This window comes from Myxine glutinosa, chromosome 14 (assembly GCF_964187855.1).
Source record: "Myxine glutinosa chromosome 14, kmMyxGlut1.1, whole genome shotgun sequence".
Taxonomy (NCBI): Eukaryota; Metazoa; Chordata; class Myxini; order Myxiniformes; family Myxinidae; genus Myxine; species Myxine glutinosa.
Genome location: NC_136274.1, coordinates 68,449,570 through 68,474,874, shown reverse-complemented (window position 1 = coordinate 68,474,874; position 25,305 = coordinate 68,449,570). Strand labels below are relative to the sequence as shown.

Genomic DNA, 25,305 nt, shown 5'->3' with positions numbered 1-25,305 from the left:
TTTTCGCAATTGTTTTATGCAAACTTCCGCATCCGGTAGATGGCGCCCAACATTGAGTGCTTTCATTTTAGAAACTATTTTTGCAAATGCTCGACTCTCATTGGGTCCGGTGTTTGGTGACGCGTTTTGTTGAAGATAACCAGGCCCGTGCGGGCCGATGTTGTTGGTCTTAAATTATTTTATTAATACATTGGAGGTGCATAAGATTGTGAATCAAACGACGACGGGTGAAAGAAACTCCTAATGAACGTTTTAAATTTGTTATGCATACTTCCGCCCTTGCAAGATGGCTGCGCCCACGGCGCTTCGGATTCTCGAGCCAAGGCATAATCAGGTTTTCAACATAATACGTACTCGTTTATTGACAACACCGGCTTCGCCGGCTATTAATGTGGCGGACACGATGGCTCGCTGGCATGGTGACATCATTCCGCGCACCAAGAGGGTGTCGGCCACGCCCGAGGGGTAGGCGTGGCCTCGGGATATACACGGGGCACGCAGCCCCGAGCGAGTCAGTGCTATAGTTGAGCTTTGGAATAAAGACTCTTTTTGGTTACCCGGGTTGTTGCTTATCTTCTTGGCAAACAAGTCGTGCGCATAGCACCGCACTTCACTGGTGACCTCGACGCTGGTTCAGCCGCCGCTGACCAACAGAACACGCCATGTCAAACAACGCGGTAGCGGTGAAGCTCCCTGGGTTTTGTGAAGCTCAGGCTGAGGTATGGTTCGTGCAGGCCGAGGCACAGTTCCAACTTTGAGGCGTAACGGCGGATGAGACGCGTTATTACCACGTCATCGCCGCCCTCGGGCCCGGCACAGCCGCCCGAGTCGTGTCCATCCTGCGGAAGCCACCGGCCGACCACAGGTACGAGACGCTCAAGCGTCTCCTCATCACCACGTTCGGCCTCACGGAGTGCGAGCGGGCTGACCGCCTCCTGGACCTTCCCGAACTCGGTGACACACGACCATCGGTCCAGATGGACTACATGCTTTCGCTGCTGGGTGACAAAGCCCCGGATTTTTTATTCCGGGCGCTCTTTCTACGCCAGCTACCGGCAAAGGTACGCCTCGCGTTGGCCGGTTCCAAAATAAAGGAACCCCGCGCTCTGGCCGTCGAGGCCGACATGTTTTTCGTGGCTTGTTACATGCGGGCGAGAGTCGGTGCGGCCGTCGCGGATCCCGAGGCTGATGCTGCTGCACACCTCATGGATCCCGAAGCTGATACCGATGCACACCTCGTGGCCGCCGCCACGCCCTGCCCACGACCACCGCGAAAGCCACGGCCTCCACCTCCGCCGCAAACCTGGTGCCGTTTCTATGCCAGGTTTGGCCACAAGGCTAGGAATTGTTGCCCGCCGTGCTCGTTTGGCAAGTCGGGAAACGCCTTTGAGCGGCTTTGAGCATCGGCCTTTCTGGCAGCCTCCTTTTTGTCACGGACACCTTGTCCGGGCGTCGCTTCCTCTGCGACACAGGTGCACAGGTGAGCGTTATCCCCACCTCCACGTCCGACAAGCGAACCGCGGGCCGGGGCCCCGCGTTGCTTGCAGCCAACGGTACAACCGTACAACGGTACAACAGTTGCAGCCAACAGCCAGCGTCTTGCGCGACTTGGATTGCGTTTACGTCTACCTGGACGACATCCTCGTCGCAAGCGCGTCCCGCGAAGAGCACCTCCGCCACCTCCGCACGCTCTTCGAACGCCTGGGCCAGCATGGCCTGATCGTAAACCCCGCCAAGTGCCGGTTCGGCATCGCCGAAATCGACATTTTGGTGCACCGCGTCACCAGGCACGGGGCCACCCCCTTACCGGCAAAGGTGGAGGCGGTCAAGGGGTTTCCGTGCCCCCGCACGATCAGGAGGCTCCAGGAGTTCCTGGGCATGGTGAACTTTTACCACCGTTTCCTGCCCCGCGTCGCCCAGCTCCTGCGCCCCCTGCACGAGGCCCTCCAGGGGAAGCCGGGCAAAGGTGACGTTGTTTGGACCGAGCAGATGGACGCGGCATTCGCGGGCACGAAGCTCGCCTTGGCTAACGCCACCATGCTCGCGCACCCGGCGCTCGATGCACCGATCGCCCTCACCACCGACGCGTCAGACTACGCAGTGGGCGCGGTGCACGAGCAATGGGTGCGTGGCGCTTGGCAACCACTGGCGTTTTTCAGCCGGCAGCTTCACCCGCACGAACGCCGGTACAGCACCTTCGACCGCGAGTTGCTCGGGCTCCACCTGGCAGTCCGGCACTTCCGCCATCTGCTCGAGGGCCGTTCGTTCACGGCCTTCGTCGACCACAAGCCCCTGGTCTTCACGATGGCCAAGGTCGCCGAGCCATGGTCGGCCTGGCAGCAGCGTCACCTCTCGGCCGTGTCCGAGTACACGATGGACATCCGGCACATCACGGGAAAGGACAACCCGGTGGCGGATTGCCTTTCCCGGTCCGTCGCCCACGCGGTCCACCTCGGGATCGACTATGCCCGGATGGTGGCGGACCAGACTGCCAACCCCGACGTCCAGGCCTTGCGGACCGCCGTCACAGGCCTCCGCGTCACCGAGGTGCCGTTCGACGGCGCGGGCACGGCCCTATTGTGCGACGTCTCCCTCGGGCGTCCTCGCCCCATCGTGTCCGCGGGCTGGCAGCGCCGGGTTTTTGACGCCATCCACGGCCTGTCCCACCCGGGCACGAAGGCCTCCCAGAGGCTGGTCGCCAACAAGTTCGTCCTGCATGGCCTCCGGAAGGCCATCCGTGATTGGACCAGGACATGCCTCGCGTGCCAGCGTGCGAAGGTGCACCGCCACACCCAGGCCCCGTTGGCCCTGTTGACGGTGCCCGAACGTCAGTTCGACCACATTCACGTGGACTTGGTGGGACCTCTGCCCCACTCGCGGGGTTTCACCCACGTCCTCACCATGGTGGACCGCACCAGCCGGTGGCCGGAGGTCGTGCCTTTGGCGGTGACGACGGCGGCGGACGTCACGCAGGCGTTCATCGCCACCTGGGTTGCCCGGTTCGGCGCCCCCTCAGACATCTCATCCGACCGCGGCCCCCAGTTCACCTCGGAGCTCTGGGGGGCGGTCGCGCGGGGGCTCGGTGTCCAGCTGCACCGCACCACGGCCTACCACCCCCAGGTCAACGGCCTGTGCGAGCGCTTCCACCGCTCCTTGAAGGCCGCGCTCCGGGCCACCCTCCGCGATGGCGGCTGGGTCGACAGGCTCCCCTGGGTCCTGCTGGGCCTCCGGACGGCGCCCAAGGACGACCTGCGCACATCCACGGCAGAGTTGGTCTTCGGACAACCGCTGCGGGTGCCGGGCGAGTTCCTCCCCGACTCCACGGCACCATGGTCCACGGTGCAGCAGCGCTCCGCACTGCAGGAGACCGCCCGGAGGTTCGCCCCGGTGCCGACGGCGCACCACGGGTGCCCGCCAACGCACGTCGCCCCGGAGCTTCGCACGGCGGAGTACGTGTTCGTCCGCCACGACGCCCACCGGACACCGCTGCGGCCCCCATACGACGGGCCCTTCCACGTGCTGGAGACCGGGGCGAAACACTTCATCCTCGACATCGGCGGTACTCCTGACCGCGTTTCTGTGGACCGCCTCAAGCCGGCCCACTTCCACGTGGACCACCCCCCGCCAGTGGCTCGGCCCCAGCGTCAGGGCCGCCCACCGGCGGGCGGACCTCCGGCACCGCCCAGCCCCGCCGGCACGCCCCCCCCTCCCTGTCCTGCACCCATCCCAGGTGCCGCCGGGGGCATCCCAGATGACATCCCGGCATCCCAGACGCCGCCAGCCGCCAGAGGGCGCTTCGGCCGGGTCAGCCGTTTGCCCCGCAAACTGACCCTTCAGGTGCGCGGGAATTCTGGGGGGGCGCGTGTGGTGGACACGATGGCTCGCTGGCATGGTGACATCATTCCGCGCACCAAGAGGGTGTCGGCCACGCCCGAGGGGTAGGCGTGGCCTCGGGATATACACGGGGCGCGCTGCCCTGAGTGAGTCAGTGCTATCGTTGAGCTTTGGAATAAAGACTCTTTTTGGTTACCCGCGTTGTTGCTTATCTTCTTGGCAAACAAGTCGTGCGCATAGCACCGCACTTCATTAACATAATTATAATAGCGTTAACAATTGCATTAACATATAACCATAACATACAACCATAACATATAATTAACATAAATTAACATTAACAATATGTGTGTATATGTATGAGTGTATATGTGTATTGTTATGTTTTTGGGGTATGGATGAAATACCTTGGCCAAGATAGAATCGAATGTAGCGAAGAAGAAGAAACCACCTCACCCCGTATCTAAGTAGTGTCAAATGTCCGGGTAAGATCGTATATGTGTCTCCTCCATACGAGGGGTGGAGCTATGCTAATTAGGTAGGGCTTAAGGATAAACCCCATTGTGTAATAGCCCTGTGATTTTCCCTTTGTTGTTATGGCATCAAAAAGGGCAGTCAAACAACAGCAATTATAACAAATGGACTCATTCACTCATTACGCTGCCAGGGCTAACGAACACCCAGAACATTTGCAGATTGGCACGCAAGCCCCGCCTCATGGACCTGCGGCATCATCAAACCAGTCCCGAAGAGATTGGACTCCACCCCCCGACAACTCGTAACGAGGAGGCCACGTCCAGTCTTCGTGATTGGTGGAGTCGTGATGGGATGATTGAGTGGGGCTCGGTGATTGGACAAATTGTGACGTCATTGTGGATGATTTTTTGAGTGAAGGGAAAAAAGGACGCGGTCGCGCTCGTTCTTACTCGTTCTTCCAGTCCTGGCTTTGATAGTGGGGAGTCACATGTCCTCCTTGATCCGGCTTGGTCACGGGCATCTGGTCTTTGGTTCGTGTGTGCTCTTGGGAAAGGACTGGTGAGAAACAGCGGTTCGGGACAGTCGGAACTACAAGGCACAGGATCGACGTCGGCGGTGTTCTGGGTCTGCGTCGTGTTTCCTCTGGACATCGAAGAGCGCACTCCGTGCCATTTTGTGCGTTTCCCGTGCGGTGGTTTGGCAGCGACGGGAGACCGGCAAGCCTTACCAGCCATTTGGGGATGCAAAGCTGAGTGCCGGGTGATTACCAAAGCATTATTATTTTATTTTTTTACTTTCATTTCCCCTTGTTTGTATACGTGTCTGAATGGAGACGTCTCAATTAGGAATTGTAGTTTTTACCTCACCTATCATTGTTACCTGCATTTATTTTCATTAAATCATTACTTGTCGAATTTTACTTTCCTTGTATTGTGGATTTTGCTGTCCCGTCTTTGTGTTTGTGGGTTCGGATTAACCCCTGCATGTGTTCCATTCAGATAAGGCCTCAAACCTTCTCGCGCGTGCGAAAAGATAATACCGCCAAGTTGGGTATAGGCCTCGGAGTAAAGCTCGTTTTGGTCATTCGTCCTCTTGGGGTCCTAACCTCGGGGACACGACAGTGTGTGTGTGTGTGTGTATGTGTGTGTGTGTGTGTGTGTGTGTGTGTGTGTGTGTGTGTGTGTGTGTGTGTGTGTGAATAAGTGAAAGAGAATTGTGAGGAACAGAAATGAAAAAACGAGATGTGTGCGCGTGTGTGTATGTATATGTGTGTATGTATATGTGTGTATGTATGTATGTATATGTATGTGTGTTGGTGTGTGTATGTGTATGTGTGATGGTGTGTGTATGTGTGTTGGTGTGTGTGTATATGTGTCACAACCAAGGACAACCTGTCATGTCTTGTCAAACATCCAAACGCTTAACCACAAGATTAACTGAACACCAACGTGCTGGAAGATGACAAGACAGGTTGTCATTGGTTGCGACACACATACACACACACCAACACACATTCTCATGGAATCAGACCACGATCCTTGGCACAGGATCTTTGGGAGTGAACTGCGAGATTATGGAGGTCTGGTACTCTGACAAAAACTCCATCAACCGACACATCGACTTACATCCCACATACAAAGCACTACACAAACAATTACAACGTCAATAAAAACGGCAGTCATTTGAATGCAGGGAAGCCCTGTGATTGGCAAGGACTTGGACCAATCCATGACGTGAACCATCCCCAACGGAACTTAACGGTTAACTCCACACTCAACGCCTCTGAGGAAGAGAACTATTTGCTCTCGAAAATCCAGGCTATCAAAAAAGAATGTAAATTCTTTTTTTACTGCTCAGTGTGCTATCCTTTACAATGTACAGCGTGGCCACAAAGTCCCGATGCACGCAGTTAAAATATGGCCCTATCAAGTGATCTTCTGAAATTGCTGCCCACATCATGACATGACGAGGATGCTGTTCAATTTCCTCATAAAAATGAGGATTTTCTTTGCACCAAAAATGAACATTCCTGGATCGATTGCTGAAGTAAATAGCACACTCAACCGAAAAAAATACGCTTTGTCTTCATTTAATGGTGGGAAATTGCTGCAGAAGAGCCTTGCAAGCGACGTCACCAGTGCCCAAGTCTCTATCGGAAAGCTCATTAACACATCCTGGAAGCCATACCTGGAAAACAAATAAGTAACAGAGGACACACTATTATGCATAGGAACTTTGTGCCAACTCTGTATATTGTTACAGACACGACTTTGATGTTAAGGTGGGCCGAGCGGAATGGCCGTCGTGTCCGCACAAATTACCCGATTGTACTCGAACGTTGACGGAGCCGCGCTACGCTGGATCAATAAGGAAAAAGAAGACACACGGCTGGATTATAATGACAGACACCAATGTTTCGATTCTCAATTATATTCGTATGGAAAAGGTTAGATTACAGGGGCTAGAGGTAAAGCACAGAAAAGATGGGCACTTAGACACAGGCTTATCTTAACCCCGGACAGACGACAGGTAAACGGGACAACGGCTGACTCACACAGGGATTGATGGCAAGGAAAGGCAAGTAGCGATGGCTCAAGGTGCACTCTTGGCTCAAGGCAGGGTACAGTCCGGTCCAAAGATGCGGGGAGGTCACAGCGCTCGGGGGTAACGTTCTTTCTCAGGCGGGGCGCATCTCTCTCAGCGCTCGCAGGTCCTTCTTTCTCTTCAGCTGGGGGCGCATCTGACGTCACATCCGGCGCGGGGCCGCGTATATCCGGCGGGGAGTGACACGCCCTCGGCTCGTTAGCTCCGCCTCGTGGAATCGGCACGTTGCTTCTCATTGGGTGCGTGCGGGGGGGTTACCGGCTCCGCCCTTGACGAGGAGCTGACAAGGAGCCCCTTTGTGGTAACCCCGTGGAGCGCATGGTCTGGAGCGCGTTGTCTGGAGCGCATTGTCGATGGCGGCTAACCGAGCCGGTGGGAGGACGCACACTCCCCCCCGCGCAGCGCCGTGCCCCTCTGTTGTTGTAGACGGGGGAAGAAGATGGGAGGAGGTATGGGAAAGGTCCTAAACTCACTACTGGTGCCATATAATCACATTCTGGTGCAACGAAGAGTCATAATTAATGGAAACGAGGCCTTAACTGACATAGACTAAGAATAACTAGCAAGATGTCCGAAAGTTGTCTACGTGTGGTGCGGTGGACCTGGGCACGACATTTAATGGGGGAATAAGGGGAAGGTCGGCTCTACTGATTGTTGTTTACAGACAATGGGACTAGGGAATGGGGGATTGGGGAAAGTTGGGGAGTATTGGAGAAAATAGGGGAATATTTACAAGCGGATATGGAGGCCAAATTCCATATTCGCAACATTGCACCCTTCTCTACCCTCGGGGCGTCCCGACCCGATAAATTTTTACCTACTTTAGTGTGGCACGCAATGTAGTTCCCTCTACTATTAACTCTACCCTGAGTGCGACAGTTTTACAGATATTCACAAATGAGTAAATATGTCCCCCTGCGACGTTGCACCCTTCTCCTCACAGAAACACACCCACAGGATAACCGAATCCGGAAAGAATCCTCAAACTAAACATACAGCCGGTAGGGAGCATTATTTACACGACTACGCTGCTATTTACACTACGATCCAGGACCTGTTTTTGGAGGAACACATGCAGATGTTATGCATAGAGAGAGCGCGCTTGCCAACATCGATACACCAACCCACGAGTGCTCTGTGGCCGACGGCCTTTAATAACGTGCAGAGCACCCTTCCCGAGCATCAAAAGCACCACCCCACCACCAATCGGTGCAGTCACCATTGTTCATGGGAATAAAAATAAATTCGACAACCCCTAACCCTGCAGGTGTCTCTTGCTCTTCTTGTGGTGCACTTGGTGTTAACTAAAAGTGGTTCACCTGTATGGCATAGGTGCCACGTTGACCCATAGGTCCATCCCCGGGTGGTGCTTGGCCGCAAACGAACTGCGGTCCATTGTGGGTGGCCACAAACATTGCGGTCCATATGGTGTATCGATCCCGGCAGCAAACAGCAAAAGTGCAGGCCCACAACTGCGCAGCCAGCACCTCTCTCTCCTCTCTCTCTACCCCAAAGCCAGATCCTCGGAGGTGGGAGACAAAAGAAGCAGACAAGTGAGTAAGGTGGTAAGGGCGCAAAAGTGCACGCAATGTAAGGTGATGCACACTGGGGGCACATGGGAACCAGGTGAGACAGGTACGTTCCTATCGTACGCCCACCCCCCCCACCAGGTAACCTACATGGCCCCTCCCTTACCCCTTACTGTATCCACAAAACACAACACTACCCATAAACATCTACTTTACAAATCAACAAACATCCCTACTGTCTTCCCCTTTCCTCCCATAAACCAAATTCGTCTTCTCTCCCTCCTAACCAATCAAATTTGCCATTTTCAACTCTCATCAAAATTTGCCATTTTCAATTCAACATCAGTCCCTCCTAGGGAGGGAGAGATGGAATCACCCCAATGTCTCATCCACGTCGTGATGCGTCTCACAAATCCACACAGCAATCTCATTTCCTGCAACAAACAAAGAAAACACAGGTGTGGAGTCATCATCATCACCACAGGTAAGTGGCTGCGTATGGTGCGACAGGTTCATCAATCCTAACTATTTCCTAAATGACTTTACAACTTTACACTACCCGGGGTCTTTCTCCGGCCAAACCATTGGCCCTCTTACACTATTGGGTTCTAAAAACCAATTCCCATTGGCCAGACTGTGGTGCTTTTCAATTTGGGGTCTCACTCCCCCGATTCATCTCCCGGTGCCCTCGCACAATTTCTGGGCTGTGGCGTGTACCTCTCCCAGTGGGTCTACCCACCTGCACACCTCCACCACTGCAGTTGCCTCCGAGCTTACCTGCTCCTTACCCTAACCTAACTACCTGGGGAAGGCCCTCTGGCACTCTCCCCACTCGGTGCCCTCTCTGGCACTGGGCTACCCGGGTCCATCCTCCGGATCCTCGGGCCCCATCCACAACTCTACCGGCTCCCAGAGCCCACCTGCGGCCTCACCTGGCCGACATCCTCACAGTGGTGGAGTGCCCAACCAACTACACACACTAACAGGCTACACGCCCAGCCATTTTCACAACACTAATGCACCCATTCACAATACCATTCTGCAACCGCACCACAAATGCCAATATCCAACCACAATTTACCTATACCCTCTACCTAACACTTACACTACCCACCCCGGGTACTCGTGAAAGGGGTCCACTCTTCCCCATCCACACCTTCGCACCATGCACACCACTCCGTACCACTTACTCCAACTCTCTCCACACACCTGTACTTGCACACCTGTGCTCTCACACCTGGTGCCACCTGCACCCTTCTCTCCCCAAGCGCATTCGCGCTGATCCACACACTCACTACTCATACACTGCTCCACACACCTGTCCAGTTGCACACCTGTGCAATCACACCTGTTCAATTCTCACACACACACGGCATCATCTCAGCTAACTACTCCCTTCTGAAACTTGCGCTTCCCAGTCGTCCCTTTAAACTATTGCGCTCCCTCGTCATTATAATCCACACTAATCTACCTGCGTCCCCACTACAGGTATCAGTCACTAACTAACCTTAACGTCACCTAATGTCATCTTCTAGGGCCCTATCAATATAACCTAACCCACCCGGGCTACTTTTCACTGCCATACACCCCATAATCTAGTGCTCCTTTGCCCCCACATGGGAAGGATGGTGGATTTGCCATCCCACCACATCGGGGGTCTCTCACTACCAATTTTGCACATCAAATTTCAACAAATTAAAAATTTGCCAATCACTGCCCATCATCTGCCAATCACTACTGCCAATCCCTTGCCAATCATCAAATTTTGTTTTTCTCTAATTTTGGGTCCAAAACACTAACCTCATCACCCAGTCTACTCACTAATACCTCTCGGTGCGCCAATCCCTGTCCAAAGCCCGGCTTCGTAAAGCCAAACAATGAATGCTGGTTGTTTTGTGCCAGCGGCTGGATACATCCCGCACTCGGTGCAGGGAAGGAGGTTTACCCGGGCCGAGATACCACGCACCATCTCGGCACGGAGCCATCCCATGGCTCCATCTCGGCCTGCCGGAATGCCTCACCAAAAAGTGGTCGCCATGACGACCCTTTCTATCGGGCTGCCAGCTCCGCCTAGTGGAGCACGGACGCGGCCGTTCAAAGCGAGGCCCGGCACGCACCGAGGGCCCGATTCGGCTATAAGTCGTTCTAAACTCTATCCCGTCTAACGTCGATGCTTCACCTGGACGCTTACACCCCGCAGCCCGTTCCTTGCTCACACATCCAGCCGTGCCCATGCTCCTCGTACCTTTCCTTACACACCCAGGTACACTCATTCCACTCACAGCCTTGGTCACACACCTGACCACCGAACATTTTGGCACACATTCGTTCGTAGCACACCTCACCAAAACACCTCTTCGCGCCCCCTCCTCGGTCACCTCCTCTGTGACAATCACAGGTGTGCCCTCATTCACACACCCAACCACGTGCCTCACCACCAACTCCAGCGTGCATTCCCACTCACGCTCTACCATTCCAGGTGTGCATCCTTCCATCCCAGGTGTACATCCTCTCTCACCTGTCACAACTAACTCACGCTCCATGTCACTCTCACTACTCTCACCTCCATTCTTGACAGCGCACTCACCCTTACTCTTGACAGCGCACTCTTTCCTCGTGCACCTGTCCGTCACACACCTTTCTCGCGCACACTCTCCCGTTACACCCTCTGTAACACTCACCACAGGTGGACACTCTTCCTTACTTCTGACAGCGCACTCTTTCCCCATGCACCTGTCCGTCACACACCTTTCTCGCGCACACTCTTGCGCACACTCTCCCGTCACACCCTCTGTAACACTCACCACCCCGCGCTTCCATGTGCCCCCTCGCACACGCGCTACGACCGACTCACTCTCGCCAGCACCCTCACTCCTTGGCACACACTTTTTCCTCACACACCCCAGAGTCGGACTTTCTTGCACACCTCCTTTTTCGCACACCAGACCTGTCGCACACTTCACCAACGGCCTCTCACGAACACCCGGGTCCATCTCGACCCCCAAGCTCATTAAATCCCCTGGCGCATCATACGCAGGACCATATTGGTCACCACTTACACCGGGTCCTCTTCCTCTTCGCTTCTCCTCCATCACCTGCGAATCCCTCATCCGGTTAATGAGCACATCATCACGATCCAAACACAGACTTTGGACCAATTCTTTTATCTCCTCTTTTATTTCTTTCTTATCCCCTCTCCGTCGCTTCTTAATTTCGCTCATCCCTTCTTCCACTTCTTCTAGTTTCTGCTTCACCTCTTTCATTCCCCGGTACGTCTCCTCAAGCTCATCCTCTAAGGCTACCTTGACCGTTTCCAGGTGCGTCCTCACCTGCCGGTCCTTCGTCTCCATTACCTCTACCACCTCGTCCAACCTCGTTGTCAGTCCCTCACGTACCATCTGACATTCCCTCTTTGTCGCTATCAAGTCGTTTTTTATGTCGTTTTGTGTCGCTTTTAAACATCCTAATACCGCAGTGTTCCTTTGAACCTGCTCCACTAACTCCGTTTGTCCCACTGTCAGTTGTTCTACTCCCAGCGTCAACTCCTCTATACCCCCTTGCAATTTTACAGTCCCCTTTCTCACCTCCTTCTCCATGCGCTCCTTACAGTGCCTCACCTCCTCGCGCACTCCTCACTCACTCCTCTTCTGGTCTCCTCTCCCATCACTTGCATCTCCTGCCCAGATGCCACCCTCATCTGCTCCATTTCCTCCCTGTGAGCATCCAGTTTGGCTTCTACCCCCATTCTGACCCCCTCTATCTGCTGCCCCATTTGGTTAACTTCCCTTTCCGCTTGGTCCCTCATGTCCCTCAATTTGCCTTCCATGGTGTTTTCTAACCCCTCTAACCCTTTTTGCATCCCTTCCATTTGATTCTCTTGAGCGGCCATTCTGTTTTCTACCCCCGTTAACCCATGTTTCACTCCCTCTATCTGATTCTCTTGAGCGGCCATTCTGTTTTCTACCCCCATTTTTCACTTCTTTTATCCCGTTGTCTAACCCCTCACCGGTACCCCTCGCTTCGTCCCTCATTACCCCCAATTGCTCACTCTGAGCCCTCGCTTCGTCCCTCATTACCCCCATTTGGTTACTCTGCAGTTTGAGGGACGCCTGCATTTGCGCCATAAATTGCTCCATGAGGACCTGCATCTGGGCCATCCCTCCCACTTGTGCAGCGGGTGCGGCCGCCGTAGCTATGTGCGAGGCGCCATTTCGCGCGTCTGCTACCCCCGCTGTTTCGCTCTCCTCACGTGTCTCAATTTGGTCCTGGACCGACCCTGCTTCACTCTCCCCTACCGGACCCCAGCCGTCTTGATCCGCCATAGCGCGACTTTCAAAATTCGAGTTTCGTAACACAAATCCAAATTTTGCTGTTATAATTTCGTCGAGCGCAGTAACCGCGGGACCGCGCTCCGGATCGATTTTGTCGAGCGCAGTACGCGCTCCGAATCGATTTTCCCTCCCAAAATTTGGGCCTAACTAATTTAGTCCCGGGTCCGAATCTCACTCCTCGACACCAATTGTTACAGACACGACTTTGATGTTAAGGTGGGCCGAGCGGAATGGCCGTCGTGTCCGCACAAATTACCCGATTGTACTCGAACGTTGACGGAGCCGCGCTACGCTGGATCAATAAGGAAAAAGAAGACACACGGCTGGATTATAATGACAGACACCAATGTTTCGATTCTCAATTATATTCGTACGGAAAAGGTTAGATTACAGGGGCTAGAGGTAAAGCACAGAAAAGATGGGCACTTAGACACAGGCTTATCTTAACCCCGGACAGACGACAGGTAAACGGGACAACGGCTGACTCACACGGGGATTGATGGCAAGGAAAGGCAAGTAGCGATGGCTCAAGGTGCACTCTTGGCTCAAGGCAGGGTACAGTCCGGTCCAAAGATGCGGGGAGGTCACAGCGCTCGGGGGTAACGTTCTTTCTCAGGCGGGGCGCATCTCTCTCAGCGCTCGCAGGTCCTTCTTTCTCTTCAGCTGGGGGCGCATCTGACGTCACATCCGGCGCGGGGCCGCGTATATCCGGCGGGGAGTGACACGCCCTCGGCTCGTTAGCTCCGCCTCGTGGAATCGGCACGTTGCTTCTCATTGGGTGCGTGCGGGGGGGTTACTGGCTCTGCCCTTGATGAGGAGCTGACAAGGAGCCCCTTTGTGGTAACCCCGTGGAGCGCATGGTCTGGAGCGCGTTGTCTGGAGCGCATTGTCGATGGCGGCTAACCGAGCCGGTGGGAGGACGCACACTCCCCCCCGCGCAGCGCCGTGCCCCTCTGTTGTTGTAGACGGGGGAAGAAGATGGGAGGAGGTATGGGAAAGGTCCTAAACTCACTACTGGTGCCATATAATCACATTCTGGTGCAACGAAGAGTCATAATTAATGGAAACGAGGCCTTAACTGACATAGACTAAGAATAACTAGCAAGATGTCCGAAAGTTGTCTACGTGTGGTGCGGTGGACCTGGGCACGACATTTAATGGGGGAATAAGGGGAAGGTCGGCTCTACTGATTGTTGTTTACAGACAATGGGACTAGGGAATGGGGGATTGGGGAAAGTTGGGGAGTATTGGAGAAAATAGGGGAATATTTACAAGCGGATATGGAGGCCAAATTCCATATTCGCAACAATATGTATGTATGTGTATGTATTTAGACATACATATCCACATTAGGTTGAACTGAAATTATAGTTTGATTGGTTACTTCCGACCGCATCCACGCGACTCCATATAATGAGTGGATACCAGAGGTAATGCACCGTGTAGCAGGCGGTGCTTATCGCTCCCATTAAGGTACAGCGATAGCTGTATGGGATACCTTAATGGCGGTTCACCACTGATTGTATGGAGTCGCATTATGACTGGTTTATAACCGAAAGGTTTTCAGATTTACAAGTGTATGCAGGACTCACTGCATTGCCCTGATGAAGCCCCAACAAGGGCGAAATAAGGTCGGTAACTGTGAGTTTTTCATGCACATGTGATAGCATCTGAACTAAGATCTAAATTAAGCACTGTCAGATGGCTCTTTCGGAGCTCGACAGACAAGGCGTATGTTCGTGACGGTGACGTCACATCGTGCGCTCATTAGGTTGGAGAACTGAAATTATAGTTTGAGATAGATATACATATATATATATATATATATATATATATATATATATATATATTGTAACGATTTTGAGAAGTGTGTAACGAATTTGAGAAGTGTAACGGTTTTTGAGAAGTGTAACAATTTTGGAGGAAGTGTAACGAATGTGAAAACGTTACAATGTGAACGTTACAAAAGTATGGTAACACCCTGGTAATGTAAATAATGGTCGCAGCCGTCCTCCTAGTTAATTCCATGAAACTTACACGCAGGTCACGATATATCTTTTTAAATAGTGTATTTCCTTATTCTATGTAGGCTAAATATGTGTTTCCCACTAGATCGACTTTGCATTGTATCAAACAAAATAAGCATAGGCCCTTGCAATTTCCCCAAACATCTCCGCTCTCCAAAGTTCCTTTCAAAAGGATGGGAGTTGTTTTCAATCCCGCAGGACGCCATTGCCCATGTGCTAATCTCGGAGAAGAAAGGCGTGTCTCCACCTCGTCATAAGGGGGGAGGAGTGAGCCAGCCCTAACAGCCAATCAGCACCGCGGTGAGCGACCCGGTAGGCGTGCCCTCGGAGCCGGCGGCTTGATTTCGCCCGAGGTGATAAAAGCGACTGTAAGGGACTGCTTTACCAGATGACCTGGGAGGAGCGAAGAGGCGGCACCAAGAAGAGCGGTGAGATGCGAAACGCTCCAAGCCAAAGAGGAGAGGTACTCGGAGAGGAAACCAGCTTTGGAGAGACGCGCTGAAAGGAGGGAGACGGCTCCACCACAAGAAGAGGAGCAGGTGTGCCGAACCAGCGCGTGACGTCTACCGCAGCGGATACGCGACGGAGGGTTTTCCCGCCAAAACCGTGAGGAATTGAGAGCTGCTGCCTCCGACTTTGCCTCCCTCTCCAGCAATCCACCTCAAGCCCTACCTGCCTGCAATATCCCCTGTGTAAGTGTGAACGTCCTGTCCTGCTCGTTGTCTTGGGGTTAAGTAAAAATGAATAGTGTAAGTTAACGATTCGCTGTGTTACTGCTTCTTCCATCCAATGCTTGTGTGTGTATAATAAATCTGTTCTTCCTTCGTATTCTTCTTCTTCTTCTTTTTCATTCTCTTTCGGTCGCTTTAGAGGTTTCCCAATTGAATATCTGCGGGGCGATCTGGTCAACGTCGGGTGGAATCGGGTTCTAATCGGGGAGTAACTGTTCGGACGCGGTTAAATACACCACCGCTCGGTCAATATAACATCTAAAGCCGCGTCTGTAACAATTGGTGGCGAGGAGTTGGATTCGGACCTGGGACTAAATTTGTAAGGCCCAAATTTTGGAACACCAATTGTACTATTAGAGTAACAATTGGTGTCGAGGAGGGAGATCGGACCCGAGATCGGACCCGAAGCACGCTTAACGCGCTCAAAATTACAAGCTGCCGAAATTTATTTTGTTTTATAAAGCAAAACCCGAATTTTGAGATCGCGCCATGGACAATCAAGGCGATCGGATGTCGGTGGGAGAGATAGACAGGGTGGAATCGACCCAGGACCTCGGGGAAATGTATGTGGAGGAAAGGGAGGAGGAGAAAAATAGCAATGTGGTTGCGGAGGTTTCAGACGCACAAAATGGCGCCTCGCACATGGCCACGGCGTCCACGCCCGCGACCGTAGTAGCGCCGCTGGTAGATTTGAACCTTTTTTTTATACAAATGAAGGCCCTTATGGACAAGAATAGCGAAGAAATGGAAAGCAGAATGATGGGGGTAATGGGGAACCGGATGGATGCTCAGAGTGAGCGATTGGAGGGCCAATTGGGGGTAATGGGAAACCAAATGGGGGTAATGAGGGACGGAGCGAGGGCTGATAGTGAGCAATTGGAGGGCCAAATGGGGGTAATGAGGGACGAAGCGAGGGGTACCGGTGAGGCGTTAGACAACGGGATAAAAGAGGTAAAGAATGGGTTAACGGGGGTGGAAAACAGAATGGCTGCCCAGGAGAATCAGTTAGAGGGGGTGAAAAATGGGTTAATGGGGTTAGAAAATAGGATGGAGGACAAATTGCGGGAAATAGGGGAACAATCTGCCAGGGAAATCAAACAAATGGGAGAGCAGATAGAGGAGGTGAAAATCGGGGTAGAAACCAAACTGGATGCTCAGAGGGATGAACTGGGACAGATGAGGGTGGCATCTACAAAAGAGATGGAGGAAATACGACGAGGGGTAAGTGAGGAGGTTTCGGGGCTACGCGAGGAGGTAAAGCGAGGTGAGAAGCGTATGGAGAAAGAAGTGAGAAATAATACGGCAAAGTTACAAGGGGGAATAGAAGATCTGACGGAGGAGGTGGAACAGCTGACAGAGGGACAAACGAAGTTAGTGGAGCAGGTTCAAAGGAACACTGCAGTACTCGGAGGGTTAAAGGCGACACAAAAAGAAATTAAAAATGACTTGATAGCGACACAGAGGCAATGTCAGATGGTACGTGAGGAACTGACAATGAGGGTGGACGAGGTGACAGAGATAATGGAGACAAAGGACCGGCAGGTGAGGAAGCACATAGAGACGGTCACGGTAGCCTTAGAGGACGAACTTGAAGAGACGCACCGAGAAATAAAAGAGGTTAAACAAAAATTAGAGGAAGTGGAAGAAGAGGTGAGTGAAATTAAGAAGGGACGGACAGAAACTAAAAGAGAAATCCAGGAGGAGGTGATGGAATATGTGCAAGGTCGGTGCTCAACTCATGATGTGATGCTCACTAACCGAATAAAGAGTTTGCAGGTGGCAAAGGAGGTGCGGAGACGAAGTACGGAGGTGAGTGGCAATGTATATGATGTGAGGAAAGCTTCAGTCGGCTTGGGGATTGGTTTGGATCCGGGTGTTCGTGAGAGGCCGTTGGTGAAGTGTGCGACAGGTCAGGTGTGCGAAAAAAGAGGTGTGCGAGAATGTCCGACCATGGGGTGTGTGAGGAAAAAGTGCACGCCGAGGAGTGAGTGTGCCGTCAAGAGTGAGTCGGTCGAAGCGCATGTGCGAGGGAGCACAGGGAAGCGCGGTGTGGTGAGTGTTACGGAGGAAGTAACGAAAAAGTGTGCGCCAGAGGATGCGCGAGAAAGGTGTGCAACTGAACAGGTGGATGGAGCAGTGTATGAGTGAGTGATAGTGATTGCGTGTTGTGTTGACCAAATGGTCCAGGAAGAAAGGAGGGTGCAGGTGGCACCAGGTGTGAGGGCACAGGTGTGCAACAACAGGTGTATGTGGCTGTGTGGAATAAATGGTAGTGTGGAATATCTGGAGTATTGGAATGGATGGTCGTGGAGTGAGAATGGTGGAAATTGTGGAGTGGAGTGGATGGTGCGAAGGTGTGAATGGGGGAAGAGTGGACCCCCATCACGGATACCCGGGGCGGGTAGTGTAAGTGTTAGGTAGAGGGTACAGGTAAATTGTGGTTGGATATTGGCATCTGTGGTGCGGGTGACAGAATGGTATTTGGATGGGTGCATTAGTGTTGTGGAAATGGCTGGGCGTGTAGCCTGTTAGTGTGTGTAGTTGGTTTGGGCACTCCACCACTGTGAGGATGTCAGCCAGGTGAGGCCGCAGGTGGGCTCTGGGAGCCGGTAGTAGTTGTTGTGGATGGGGCCCGAGGATCCGGAGGACGGACCCGGGTAGCCCAGTGCCAGAGGGCACCGAGTGGGGTGACAGAGCCAGGAGGGGCCTGCCCCAGTTAGATAGGTTAGGGTGAGGAGCTAGGTAAGCTCGGGTGGCAACTACAGTGGTGGAGGTGTGCAGGTGGGTAGACCTGTTGGGAGAGCTAGACGTCGCAGCCCAGAAATTGTGCGAGAGCACCGGGAGATGAATCGGGGGAGTGAGACCCCAAATTGAGAAGCACCACAGTTGGTCAATGGGAATTGGTTTTTAGAACCCATAGTGTAAGTTGGCCAATGGATTGGCAGGGAAAGACCCCGGGTAGTGTAAAGTGTGTTAAAGTCATTTAGAAAATAGTTAGGATGAAGGATCTCCTCGCACCATCTGCATCCACTCACCTGAGGTGACAGGTACTCCACACCATGCCATGTTTTGATTATTTTTTTTTATGATGCAAATGTTTGGATTGTGAGACGCATCATGACGTGGGTGTGACATTGTGCTTTGATGTTCCATCTCTGCCTCCTTATGAGGATTGATGACGAATTGGGTGATGGCAAATTTTGGTTAGAGGAATTGTGGTGACGAATTTGGTATAGGGGAAATATGGGGAAGACGTGACAGTAGTGACGAATTGGTAATGTGTAGATTTTTGTACATATGGGGTAAGGGCAAGGGTAGGGTAGGTGACAGGGGGGTGACGTACGGTAGGGACGAGCTTTCTCACTTCGCCCTCCGTACGCATTTCGCCTTGCATTGCCCTATTGACGTGTACCCTTGTGACCTTACCCCTCGCTCAATTGTCTTTCTTTTGTCTCCCACATGACCTGTGCGCCATTGGGTGCCGAGGGGAGCGTGCGTGAGGTGGCCATTGTGCGCCCGAGATTCCCAGAACCAGCATGCATTGCGTTGATGTACCACTTTATGGACCGCTGTTCTGCGGCCAAGTACCACTTGATGGACCCCAGGTTCTGGGGCAGGGCACCTCTGTTGGAGACCGGCCATAGTGGCCAGGGAATCTTGCTTGCGGACCTCGGTAAGGTGGCACCTATGCCAAACAGGTGGACCACCCTTAGTTGGCCCCTGAGGCCCTAAATAAAAACGAACACAAGTTGTGCTTTTTATTATGTCCAAATAGGCCGCATGAAACCAGAAGACGTCGGGAAGAACATCGGCCCAGCAGAGAAAGTGAAGACCACCACCAGTTGTTTTGTTGTGTTTATTAAGAACCATGGTGACTGCGCACCGAGTGGTGCTTTTGGTGCTTTGTGGTGCTTGTGGTGTTTTTGGTGCTTTTGGGTGCTTTGGTGGTATTGGTACTGGTGCATCGATGCAATGCGTGCTGTCTCCTCCCTCCCAACAGGAATTTCTTTTTTTTCTCTTGGTCCCTAAAAAGAAAAAGAAAAAAACACAGGTCCTGGGTTGCGTTGTAAATAAGAAATCACGTCATTGTAAATAATGCTCCCCACCGTAAATGTATAGTTTGAGAATAATTCCGTAATTCGGTTAGCTGTGGGCTTGAGTCTGTTAGACAGGGTGCAATGCAATAGGGGGACATACTTATTTGTGTTTTAAAATTGTCACACTCAGGGTCAGGTTAATTGTAGAGGGAATTACACCTACGTGTCACACTAAGTTAAAGTTTAGTAGGCCCGAGAGCGGGCCTGAAGAAAGGAGGGTGCAGTGTAACGATTTTGAGAAGTGTGTAACGAATTTGAGAAGTGTAACGGTTTTTGAGAAGTGTAACAATTTTGGAGGAAGTGTAACGAATGTGAAAACGTTACAATGTGAACGTTACAAAAGTATGGTAACACCCTGGTAATGTAAATAATGGTCGCAGCCGTCCTCCTAGTTAATTCCATGAAACTTACACGCAGGTCACGATATATCTTTTTAAATAGTGTATTTCCTTATTCTATGTAGGCTAAATATGTGTTTCCCACTAGATCGACTTTGCATTGTATCAAACAAAATAAGCATAGGCCCTTGCAATTTCCCCAAACATCTCCGCTCTCCAAAGTTCCTTTCAAAAGGATGGGAGTTGTTTTCAATCTCGCAGGACGCCATTGCCCATGTGCTAATCTCGGAGAAGAAAGGCGTGTCTCCACCTCGTCATAAGGGGGGAGGAGTGAGCCAGCCCTAACAGCCAATCAGCACCGCGGTGAGCGACCCGGTAGGCGTGCCCTCGGAGCCGGCGGCTTGATTTCGCCCGAGGTGATAAAAGCGACTGTAAGGGACTGCTTTACCAGATGACCTGGGAGGAGCGAAGAGGCGGCACCAAGAAGAGCGGTGAGATGCGAAACGCTCCAAGCCAAAGAGGAGAGGTACTCGGAGAGGAAACCAGCTTTGGAGAGACGCGCTGAAAGAAGGGAGATGGCTCCACCATAAGAAGAGGAGCAGGTGTGCCGAACCAGCGCGTGACGTCTACCGCAGCGGATATGCGACGGAGGGTTTTCCCGCCAAAACCGCGAGGAATTGAGAGCTGCTGCCTCCGACTTTGCCTCCCTCTCCAGCAATCCACCTCAAGCCCTACCTGCCTGCAATATCCCCTGTGTAAGTGTGAACGTCCTGTCCTGCTCGTTGTCTTGGGGTTAAGTAAAAATGAATAGTGTAAGTTAACGATTCGCTGTGTTACTGCTTCTTCCATCCATTGCTTGTGTGTGTATAATAAATCTGTTCTTCCTTCGTATTCTTCTTCTTCTTCTTTTTCATTCTCTTTCGGTCGCTTTAGAGGTTTCCCGATTGAATATCTGTGGGGCGATCTGGTCAACGTCGGGTGGAATCGGGTTCTAATCGGGGAGTAACTGTTCGGACGCGGTTAAATACACCACCGCTCGGTCAATATAACATCTAAAGCCGCGTCTGTAACAATATATATATATATATATATATATATATATATATATTGTTACGGATCGCGGTTTAGATGTTATGATGGGCCGAGCGGATGGTCCAACCGCGACCGTTACAGGATCCCCAATTGGCCCGACTCCCCCAACGTTGACCAGATTGCACCACAGGTATTCAATCGGGAAACCTCTAAGTCTAAAGCGACCGAAAGAGAAGGAAAAGAGAAGAAGACAGAGTACGGAGGAAGAACAGATTTATTATACACACACAAGCAAAAAGAAGGAGCGACCAAAATTATTTACAAGCAATGGATGGAAGAAGCAGTCACACAGTGAATCGTTAACTTATACTATTCAATTTACTTAACCCCAGGACAACATTCAAGACAGACGACATTCACACTTACACGGGGGAAATTGCAGGCAGGAATGGCGGAGGTGGGTTGCTGGAGAGGGAGGCAGGGTCAGGTCCCTGCAACCGGCAGGGCTGGAGGTAGCAGCTCTCAATCCTTCGCGTTTTTGGCGGGAAAACCCTCGGTCGCGTCGACGCTGCTGATGCTGTAGACGTCACGCGCTGGCTTGGTCACACCTGTTCCTCTCCTTCTGGTGGAGCCGTCTCCCTCCTCTCAGCGCGTCTCTTCAAACCTTGTTTCCTCGCCAAGTATCTCTCCTTTTTGGTTTGGAGCGTCTCTCATCTCACAGCTCACAGCTCATCTCTCATGTCCTCTCTCATGTCATCTCCCGAAGCAGTCCCTTCCAGTCGCTTTTATTACTCGGGGCGGAATCAAGCCGCCGGCTGCGAGGGCACGCCTACCGGGTCGCTAACCGCGGTGCTGGTTGGCTGTTAGGGCTGTCCTATTCCTCCTTTGATCATGACGACGTGCCACGCCTGTGAGTTGGCGGCTCCTACCCCCCTCTTCTCCGAGATGAGCACATGGGCAATGGCGGCTTGCGGGATTGAACACCACTCGCACCGCTTTTGAAAGGAACTTTGGAGAGCGGAGATGATTGGGGAAATTGAAAGGGCCTACGCTTATTTCGTTTGATACAATGCAGAGTCAATCTAGTGGGAAACACATATTTAGCCTACATAGAATAAGGAAATAAACTATTTAAAAAGATATATCGTGGCCTGTGTGTAAGCTTCATGGAATTAACTAGGAGGACGGCTGCGACCATTATTTACATTACGAGGGTGTTACACACAACAAAACCATACTTTTCACATTCGTTACACTTTCTCCAAAATTGTTACACTTCTCAAAAAACCGTTAAACTTCTCAAATTCGTTACACTTCTCAAAACCGTTACAATATATATATATATATATATATATATATATATATATATATATATATATATATATATATATATATATATATATATATATTGTTACGGATACGGGGGACGGCACTCCCGTTAGCAAGGGGGGGTTAATCCCCTTGTCCTGTTAAGCTGGCCGTAAGACCGTTCCTGGGAGGATGACGTCACTTCCGGCCGATGGTACGTAGGGTCGTAAGCCCAATTTGTCTCACTACCTAAGTATTACCACCGGCCGTCAGCGAGGAAATACTCCCGCCCGAGCTGCAGCGTAATGGATGGATTGTGCTGAGCGAAGCGAGCTGCGACTCAGGCCGTTAACGATGACTAAACCCGATTATCGCGGTTCCTACTCGTGCCACCAATATCAATAGGGAAAACACTAAAGCGATCGGACGAGAAAGAAACCAAAGTAAGAAGAAAGAACACAGGTTTATTAACTAACTATAAGGAAATGAAAGGGGTGAGTATATACAGGAAATGGAAGGAGCAGAAGGACACAGAGCAATTCTTAAACAGGCTTACTTATCCCCAGGACAATACAGACAGAACAAACTCACGTACACGAATGGGAATTGCAGGCAGGAATGGCTGGAAGGATAAGAGGGGCAGACGGTCCAAAGAGCTGGCGGGCAGGGAGGTCCGGGGATCGCGGCACGCCATTGGTGTCCACGTGCACGCCCTCGCTCAGGTTCAGCGGCGAAAACCCGGTCGTCAGTGCTGGTTATTACTCAACTCAACTGCAGCTCGTCTCTCGCAGCTTATCTGAATTCTCTCTGAATTCTACTGCAGCACGTCTCTGACTCAATTCAACTGCAGCACATCTCAGCTCAGTTGGTGTCTCTTGGTTCTTCCTCCTCGGTCATCTCCCTAAGCAGTCCCTCCCAGTTGCTTTTATTGCTCTTGGCCGTATCAAGCCGCGGGCTGCGATGACACGCCTACCGGTTGGCTCACCTCGGCGCTGGTTGGTCGGTAAGGGCTTGCTGACTCCACCTCTGATGACGATGAGGTGCCACGCCCATGATCTGGTGGCTCCTCCCCCCTTCTTCTCCGAGATGAGCACATGGCAATGGCGGCTTGCGGGATAGAATACCACTCGCACCGCTTTCGAAGGGAACTTTGGAGAGCGGAGATGATTGGGGAAATTGAAAGGGGACCTATCTTATTTGATTAATGCAAGGTAGAGTCAAACTATTGGAAACACAGCCTTACCTGAAACACATAATAATGAAATAAATACGAAGAGGGCCTATGGTTCGCTACGTGTTGCAATGTGGACTGACTAGGGGACGACCTTTGACCTTTACAATGAATGGAGGTATTTACAAAAAGAATTATTTACAAAAGGGTATATTTACACAATTTACACAGTTCAGGGTTCTCAAAACCCCAACACAGCACCCTCATTCCTCCAGGCACGTCCCGGGCCAAAAACAACTTTAACTTAATGTGACACTCAGGTGTGATAGCCCTCTACGATTAACCTTACCCTGAGTGCGACAGTTTTAAACACAATTAAGTATGTCCCCCTGCTACGTTGCATCCTGCCTAACAGATTCACACCCACAGAATAACCGAATTGCAGAATTATTTTCAAACTACACATTTACGGTGGGGAGCATTATTTACACAGCACTAATTTGTATTTACATGGCAAACCCAGGACCTGTCATTTCTTTAGGAAACAAAAGAACCCTGCGGGAGGGAGGAAAAGCATGCACTGCACCGATACACCACCCCCACATGCCCGGGGATGCAAAATTGATATTGCATTCATTCATTAATTCATTGATATTTCAATTCAATTGATATTTTCAATGATATTTCATTCATTCATTCATTCAATGCATCCCCGAGCATGCAAGCACCAAAAACACCATCAGCACCAATAAAAAGCACCATCAAGCACCATCCAGTGCACAGTCATACATTTCAATGTCAATAAAACAACACAACTGTTGCCCGGTTCTTCTTTCTGCTCCCTCTGCTGGCCCGATGTTTCTTCCTGATGTTGTCCTTCTTGTGGCTTGCTGCTATTTGCACATAATAATAAAAAGCACAAAACGTGTCCATTTTTATTTGGGGCCCACAGGGGCCAACTATGGGTGGTCCACCTGTAGGGCAAAAGGGGCCACCTCGCCGTGGTCTGCAAGCTAACTCTTCCCTGGCCATCATGGCCGGTCCCAGCAGAGGGGCCAGGCCCCAACACGTGGGGTCCATATGGGTGTGGTGCTTAGCCACAAACGTGTGGTCCATAAGGTGGTGCTAGGCCGCAAGTCATGTGATCCATAAAGTGGTGCATCGGTCCAGGCAGCTGGCAGCGGCGGCTAGGGCACACAGATGCAGCTCCCGCACGCTTTCCCTCAGTGCCCAGAGAGCACGGTCCATGGATGGGGAAGGAGGACAAAGCAAAGTTAGCGGGGTGCAAGGGCGCAAGGGTACACATCAACACAAGGCAATGCAGAGGTGAGGTGCGCATGGAGAGGGAGTGGAGAAAGCTTGTCCCTATCGTACGTCACCCCCCCCCCCCCTGTCACCTAATCTACCCTTGCCCCCTACCCCATATTTACACAACTCCACACATTTACAAATTCCATCACTACGTCTCGTCCTCCCCATATCTCCCCTAATACCAAATTCGTCCCCAATCCCTCTTTACCAAATTTGCCATCACCCAATTCATCATCAATCCCTCTTTAGGAGGAAGAGATGGAACAACCAGCACGATGTCAACCCCACGTCATGATGCGTCTTACCATTCCAAAACATTTGCAACAAAAATACCAAACCATGGTGTGGTGTGGAGCACTGTCATCACCTCAGGTGAGTGGATGTAGATGGTGCGAGGAGATTTCAATCCTAACTATCCTCTAAATGACTTTAACATTCTTACTCTACCCGGGGTCTTTCCCTGCCAAACCATTGGCCATCTTACTCTATGCGGTTCTAAAAACCAATTCCCATTG

The 25,305-nt window shown here is 51.8% G+C and overlaps 1 long non-coding RNA gene across 1 annotated transcript in view; it reads right to left on the bottom strand.

Annotated features, from left to right (window-relative positions):
* Positions 1-25,305, bottom strand: part of LOC144888894 (uncharacterized) — a 166,345-nt gene that overhangs the window by 639 nt on the left and 140,401 nt on the right. The window lies entirely within an intron of this gene.